The following is a 7,500-nucleotide window of genomic DNA, read 5'->3' on the forward strand; positions in this document are numbered from 1 at the left end:
TCTATATATCTATATATATATATATATATATATATATATATATATATATAATGTATGTATGTATGTATACATGTTTGTGTATATATACACACGAGGATGGATACCGATAAATAAATATATATATATATATACACACACACACACATATATATATATATATAAAATGTGTGTATGTATGTATATATAATTGTTTTTTTATTGCTGAATGTCAACTGCCACTTTTTGTTTTAATTTGTTGGCTAAAGTTCGAAACCTGATCCGGGCAGAAGCACTTGTAATAAAGAGAATTTCCTTTTGGATATCTATTTGTGGCTGATCTCTTTTAAAGTATGAAAGTCATTTGTGTTAGTGACAAAACTATCATAAATATCAGTTGGTTGCACACAATGCGCAAAATTACACATCATTTGGTCATAGTGGAGTTAGGTTTATTTCGATTCCAAGTAAAAACTTGAATTCGGTAGGAATGTGTACAATCAACTTTTATCTTTTGCTGGCCGAATGGTTTAATGCCTACTACCAATTTTTTTGGATTCTGAGGCATAGGTTCGAATACTGCTCCGAAAAGAAGGACTTATCTTAAAGATAATTACCCCCTTGGTCTCTATTTCTGAGGCAGAATTAATTCGGCAATAAAAAGTATTTGCCACTTAATATTCAAAATCTATCTATCTATCCATTTATCTTTTATATGTGTTCGTGTTTATATATATATATATATATATATATATATATATATATATATATATATATCTATCTATCTATCTATCTATCTATCTATCTATATATATATATATATGTATATATATATATATATATATATATATATATATATATATATATGTTTATGATAAATAAGATATATCAGCTGTTTTATCTAAGACAGTAATTTTTGTTTCCAATACTGAATCTTTCCAGAATTATATATTTTTAATAATTCAGTTGATGAATCTAAACAAAAATGAGGTATATTGATAACAAGAAAGCACTGACAACGTGAATAAAAGAACGAATAGATACAGCCCTACTTTTCTTGCCCTCTTGTTTTAATAAGTTCGTTTCCATAAACAAATCACACTCATAACTTACAAATAGTTTGCGTACTTTGAGTTGATTGCAGCATCAAGATGAAAGTGAAAGACTATTTTATGTTATGATCAAAAGCGAAATCATTTTTGGCAATTTTCACATGGGTGATTCTACGTGTGAGCTTGTGTAGGAGAGTTACTCGGGGGTGTATGTAATTCTCTGTACGTTTGTGTGCGACGGCGTGAACGTGTGACTGTAATTGTGCGTGCGTGCATGCTCTTAGATCAGTGGCGGTGCCAGTTTGTGTGTGTGACCGGGGAGGGCCACACCGCAGAGAGAGCCACCAACACGGGGCCACCGGGGCCACACCCTCCATCACAACCTTCTCTTGGCTCACTACCGGCTGGGTCGCGCAATCTAACGCACGCGCACTCCATCTCTGTGACAGCAAACGTTTCTCACATGGTGGGTAGAACGACTTCGTCAGTGATAAAACGCAACCAGAAATTAAAAGTTCCTTAAAACAACCAAGGATAAAGAAACGTTTTTTTCATGTTGTCTAGTGCCGGTCACTCACTCAGTCACGAGTGCCAGGAGTGTCAGTGTGCTAATGTGCTGTGGGTGTGTAAACACGTGCTAGAACAGTGTCTTGCAAATACATATTTCACTTCGTAGAAGAGAACGGCTTTTTTTGTTTCAAGTGAGTTCGCTAATTAGTGAACAAATGGGAATTGAATTAAAGTTTAGTGATGATCTTAGAATCTGACATCATACTGTAGTTTGAGTACTACGACTCCGGTAGTAGGTATGCTCGCCTCCAGCAAGCTGAGTGTCGGGTCTCCGCCCAGCGAAAGTATAGTGGGCATTGCTAAAGCCCCGATGAACGGTCGGCCTTCCATCCAAAGAACGGACATGAGCAGTATCATTTGAATGCCCATCACTAACTTTTCTGTGTCCTTAGCATTTGATGAAATCTGGCAACTGGCGATCCACCTCGTCCGGTATCAAGTGTCCATTGTCTCTCTAACGAGGTGACAGTTGGGTGCTGACCTGACCTCGGGTGGGGCAGTCAGCTGGGTCCTACGAGAGGGCTTTCCTCCCATCTCATTGTGCCCCGCCCCCTTTGGCTGCAAGAATCCGAGTGAGAGTGCTCTCAAGTATCCGAAAAAAAAGGAAAACTAAAAAATTATCGGAAAAGAACGAAAGGTAATTCACATACTATAGTGTTGGATTTAAAACTGCCGCAAGTAAAGAAAAAGTGCCAAGGTATGACCTTTAGGAACTGCTATCGACATCACGTCTCAACGTCTTTCTTTCAAGTTTCATGATCCCTGATTTATTCACTTCTCTTTGCAAGCATCACATTGTCACAAAGGTAAAGTAATGAATTTAATTTATCCAATTAATTGATAGAACACAATCATATAATCAATCAAGCATCGTCTGTCTTAACACGCTTCGAAGCAGCAGGCTGGTCATGTCTCGCTAGTCATTAAGAGCGAAAGTGGAAAGATACACGTGGGTAACTTTGGATAAATGATCTCGCCAAAATCTTTGACCTTAAATTATATTTTTACGTATAATAAAGCCTTTAGAATAAATAAAGAACATCATCCTTAATCCCTTTTTAGAGAAAACGCAATGCACTATTTGTTGGATCAACTGTTTCAGTCTACCATGCAACAATTGCACACAAATACGCATCCACACACTTAAATGATTAACACCTTAATCGGCCACGCGGAAAATTGGACACATGTATTTCGGTAGTTATGACGTCACCACACCATTACCTCGCTCAATAGAAAATGTCGACAAATGTCTAAAATAACATGCCATAGCATTAATGAGAGTTGTATATGTATACCTTTTTAAGGATTTGGAAAAATTAATGTAATTTGTTCACAACAAATATCAATAGAATATCAGTTTTATAAGTTTTTTTTTTTCTCACTGAGAATTATAGGGTCATTGCCCTCATCTTAACTCCCTCTCAAAAGTAAAAATGAAATAAATATAGGGTTTGAGCATCAGAAGTCACGTGTAAAATTTATCCATTCAGAAAACAGGCGCTAAGTCAAGAATGACCATAAATGTGAAAGGGGGAAAGGGTGGAAGGGAGGGCAGATGTGGATGGAAGAGCCGAGAGGATAGGGCAAAAAACCGGCACGAGAAGATTGCAATATTTTAGACCCGCCCATTCTTGTTTGGTCGTCGCGGAGTATCCAGGAAGGGAATCTTTTTTTAGATTCTTTTTGTGCTGATTAATGATTTTGCGGGTAGCATGCACATGTTGACATTAGTACAAGAAATGTAGGTTTAATAACATATTTGGGTAATTTCTCCCTTCATGAATTATAGCTATGGTAGCTCCCTTTATCTCTCTGTTCCCAAAGTTATTCTCATCACGTAATTCAGTTAATTTGCATAATAGAGTAGAGGGTAATGCATGTTGTGCTTGGTAGAAGCTTCTAATTGTTTTAAGAGTCACTCTTAAAGCATGTGTTCCTTATCAAGCATATGGTAGTCCCGGGTTTTTCTTTATGTAGCAGTAAATTAAACTTTTATCTTGTCAACACTATAAATAAGGGCTAATAAAGCTGTTTCAGCTTTAAAGAGGAAAATTAGGAATGGATGATTACTTAAGTTTACTCTAAGTGGGAAATTGTCTTTTGTGCGATGTCTTTCTTCCCTCTAATTCAGTAATGGCAGATAAATGGGGCTACCTCACGCCACACCTTCATAGTGTATAAACAGCCAAAGTGGCTCTGTGAGAAATTGGTGCAGCACTCCACTCACGCTACCTAGGTGTGTAAATTGCTTTCGGCCAACAGCCAACCAATCACCCAACTGTAAATGGATACCAGGTTATACCGAGACATGCTTAAATACTGGAAGAGCGCACCATTTCAATTTATCATATATCCTCATATTTTTGTATAGAACTCTGAAGGAAGTGGAGAAAATTATCTTTTTTCAATTATATTTCTGCCGTGGATAACTTTTCGTCCAAAACTTTATGGCTCTCACCAATACTGCATTAGTTTTACAGTGGAGGTGATCTCCAATATTAAGGCTTCTTCCGTACATTCGCTCGTTTGATTGCACTGCGTACAGTAGGAAATTATAATATTAAAAGCAATGATTTTTTTATGCGAGCATATATATATATATATATATATATATATATATATATATATATATATATATGTAATATATATATATATATATATATATATATATGTAATATATATATATATATATATATATATATATATAATATAATTATGTGTATATCTACATATATATATATATATATATATATATATATATATATTTTTATGTATACGTACATACATATATATATTTATATGTATATGTATATTTATATATATATATATATATATATATATATATATATGTGTGTGTGTGTGTGTGTGTATATATGTATATTTATTTATATATACATATATATATATATATATATATATATATATATATATATACAGTATGTATATGTATATATATATGTGCATATATATGTATGTATATTTATATATATACACACATATATATAATATATATATATATATATATATATATATATATATATATATATACACAGTATGTATATGTATATATATGCATATATATATATATATATATATATATATATATATATATATATATATATATATATATATACACACGCTATATATATCACTAAACCTGTCATTTGCTAGTCAAAATTCCGTATTGTTATCCAATGTTTGTCCATAGCTTCCCTCTTTTCCCACTCGGGCTGTTGCAAGTGATACAGCTATCCATGTTTTGTGTTTCCACCTTCATGTCTGGTGTTTTTACTATCTAAAATGTTTTCATCCATATAGAAATTGATCTAGTGATAATTTTGAACCGAAGATTTTTTTCATGTAGTGGCGATTTAAACTAGTCCACTGCCTCCATTCATATTGATGAAAGTGTATATTAAGATCTCATTTTTATTAACTTTTAAGCTTGCAGGTTACTTTTGTCTCGTCTGAAAGAAGTGATAGTTGAAACCCCTCCTTCAGCTCACGATCAAATTGGGTTCAGATGCTGTAAATTCCTATCGTCAGCGAAGTTAAAACAATTAGCATGTTTTATCCGTTCCTATTTGGATTTTTTTTTTTTTTTTTTGAGCTCGGCTTCTCCTATTCCCACTTTTGATAGGATAATATTAAAGGCTATTAGTTACATGACTGGCGATGCCCTTACCTTTTCTCTGTCCTGCAAGGAAGCGTCTCTACTGTGTCTATTGGTATTGTTTTAGCCCCTGAGGGTATCGTTGAACCCACCGTATAAACAAACAATCTTTAAACTTCAGAGTTCGATGACTTTCCTGCCATTCTGTATTCATTCTCTGAATTGTATATCCTCTCAACCTTCAAGATGAACGACTATATCTTTCTCCGTGTTTGAGTTGCATTAATTTCTTTCCCTCATTTTTGTTTGTTTTGAATAAGCTTTGTCTTTGTGCCCTTAGCACGTGCGTGAATGCATACACACACACGCATAGAGTATGCTGATGATACTGTCCTAAATTGCAGAACACAACAGTATTTGCAACAGTTGCTTACCAGAATGTATGAAATAACACAGGAGTCTGGGCTCAAGATAAATAGAAGAAAGACAGAGATGATGAGAATGGAATATGCAATGGAAGTTGAAATTTCATTGAAGGGAGAAAGGACTATTAAGGTACAATCATTTAAATACTTAGGAACCGTGAACTCTAATACATGGTTTTTGGAATTGATTTTAATGAAGGATTGAAAAAAGGAAATCGGACAATGGCTAGGTTGAGTAAAATTTGGAAATCAATCGCTTGAAATTACATATAAAAATCAGGTTTGATATCAGTTAGCTCGGTGTTACTGTATGGAAATGATTCGTGGTATGACAATGAAACAATATTCAACAGATTTTGTAGATTCGAGAATGAAGCTCTTAGAATAATATTGGGAATTAAATGACAGGACAGGATTAGATAAACTCTAAGAGAGATTACTCAAAGTACCATATGTGGATGAGATCATGATGAGGGGTAGATAAGGTCTGGGCATGCTCTTCGCACACCCATGAGAGATTAGTTCACCAAACTTTTAACTGGGCTTCACAATGCACGAGCAGAGTTGGAAGACCCAGGCCTATATGGCTGAGGACTATGAGGCGTGAAGTAGGGGATGAGTAATGGGGAAGTATTGACTTAAAAGCTCAACATAAAGGTGACTGGCGAAATCTAACCGAGGCTCTTTGCGTCAAAAGGCATAATATGAGATGATTATATATATATATATATATATATATATATATATATATATATATATATATATATATATATATATATATATATATATATCAGCTTCTCATGTTATTGTTACTGTCTACTTTTCATCCAGTAGTTATGGTTATCTTTTTTCTCACACATAGGTGTGCTGTATGGCGATTTTTTTTTCATAAATCATTTATTTCTCATCGTTTTAAATAGGCCATCTGTGCTTTATTTTGACGTTTTGACTTACTGTTTTAGCACCAGTTCGAAGGAAGCGTCTTGCTTTTATTCTTTAGCACCAGTTCGAAGGAAGCGTCTTGCTTTTATTCTAGTTATCGGATTTCGAGAATTTCATTGTAATCTGCCCAAGAGATATTGGTTAATCTAGAAGTATTGAGGGATTTGAGTACCGCCCATGCATTCTTGTAATACTTCAGACACATATACTTTGTATATATTCACATGAATTTCCTGAAGTCGACAAAACCTAGCCGGAATCAATATCTTTAGTTACTGTATCCTTATGCGTGTGTATGTTGAGGCAATACGACTGCTAATTCTTAAGCGATAGGAAAGAAAAATAGCTAAACAGTGATAGTCTTGATTTCCATATAACAATTGCTGTAGTGATTTCAGCCCCAGTCATCAAACGGTTAAATTATACCCCTTCAAACGAAATATCTTAATTCTACAACTAGTCATGAAAAAGCTTGAATTAGTCCATAAGTAGGTTGATGGATTGATTACCATGCTCAGAATATTTACTGTTGTACCTTACCATGACAAAAACTGTCATTCATCACCTACAAGATGTTTGCAGGGTCAGAATATGAAGGTAAATGACTCCTTATTTATACAAAATGATAAACACCTTTAAAAGATTTTACAGCTAAAGTATTAGGTAAATGGTGATGCTGGATTTATGTTCTTATGAGTGCTTAGTGTGGACCTCATGTAAGATAAAATACTAATGTATCTTAGTATAAGTGCTTACTCTGGGTTCTCATAGATATTGTTTTATGCATGCATACGTACTGTAGATAGACAAAACTAACCCCTAATATAATCTTTTCCACAAGTGAGTCTTAAGGTGAGAACACTTATCGACGTTACACAACTCGAAGGACCTGAGGGAAAATCTTAGTAACCTCAGTCTT

General features: G+C 34.2%; 1 protein-coding gene across 5 annotated transcripts in view; it reads left to right on the top strand.

Annotated features, from left to right (window-relative positions):
- Positions 1-7,500, top strand: part of LOC137632043 (histone-lysine N-methyltransferase PRDM16-like) — a 285,040-nt gene that overhangs the window by 58,829 nt on the left and 218,711 nt on the right. For 2 of the 5 annotated variants that reach the window (XR_011042005.1, XM_068364016.1), the window contains exon 1: positions 2,081-2,404. The exons of the other annotated variants lie outside the window; for them this stretch is intronic. The gene's annotated coding sequence lies outside the window, so the exon portion shown is untranslated. Of the gene's footprint in view, positions 1-2,080; positions 2,405-7,500 lie in introns of those variants that run through there. 5 annotated transcript variants of the gene reach the window in all.

The sequence above is a fragment of the Palaemon carinicauda genome, chromosome 40, assembly GCF_036898095.1.
Source record: "Palaemon carinicauda isolate YSFRI2023 chromosome 40, ASM3689809v2, whole genome shotgun sequence".
Lineage (NCBI taxonomy): Eukaryota > Metazoa > Arthropoda > Malacostraca > Decapoda > Palaemonidae > Palaemon > Palaemon carinicauda.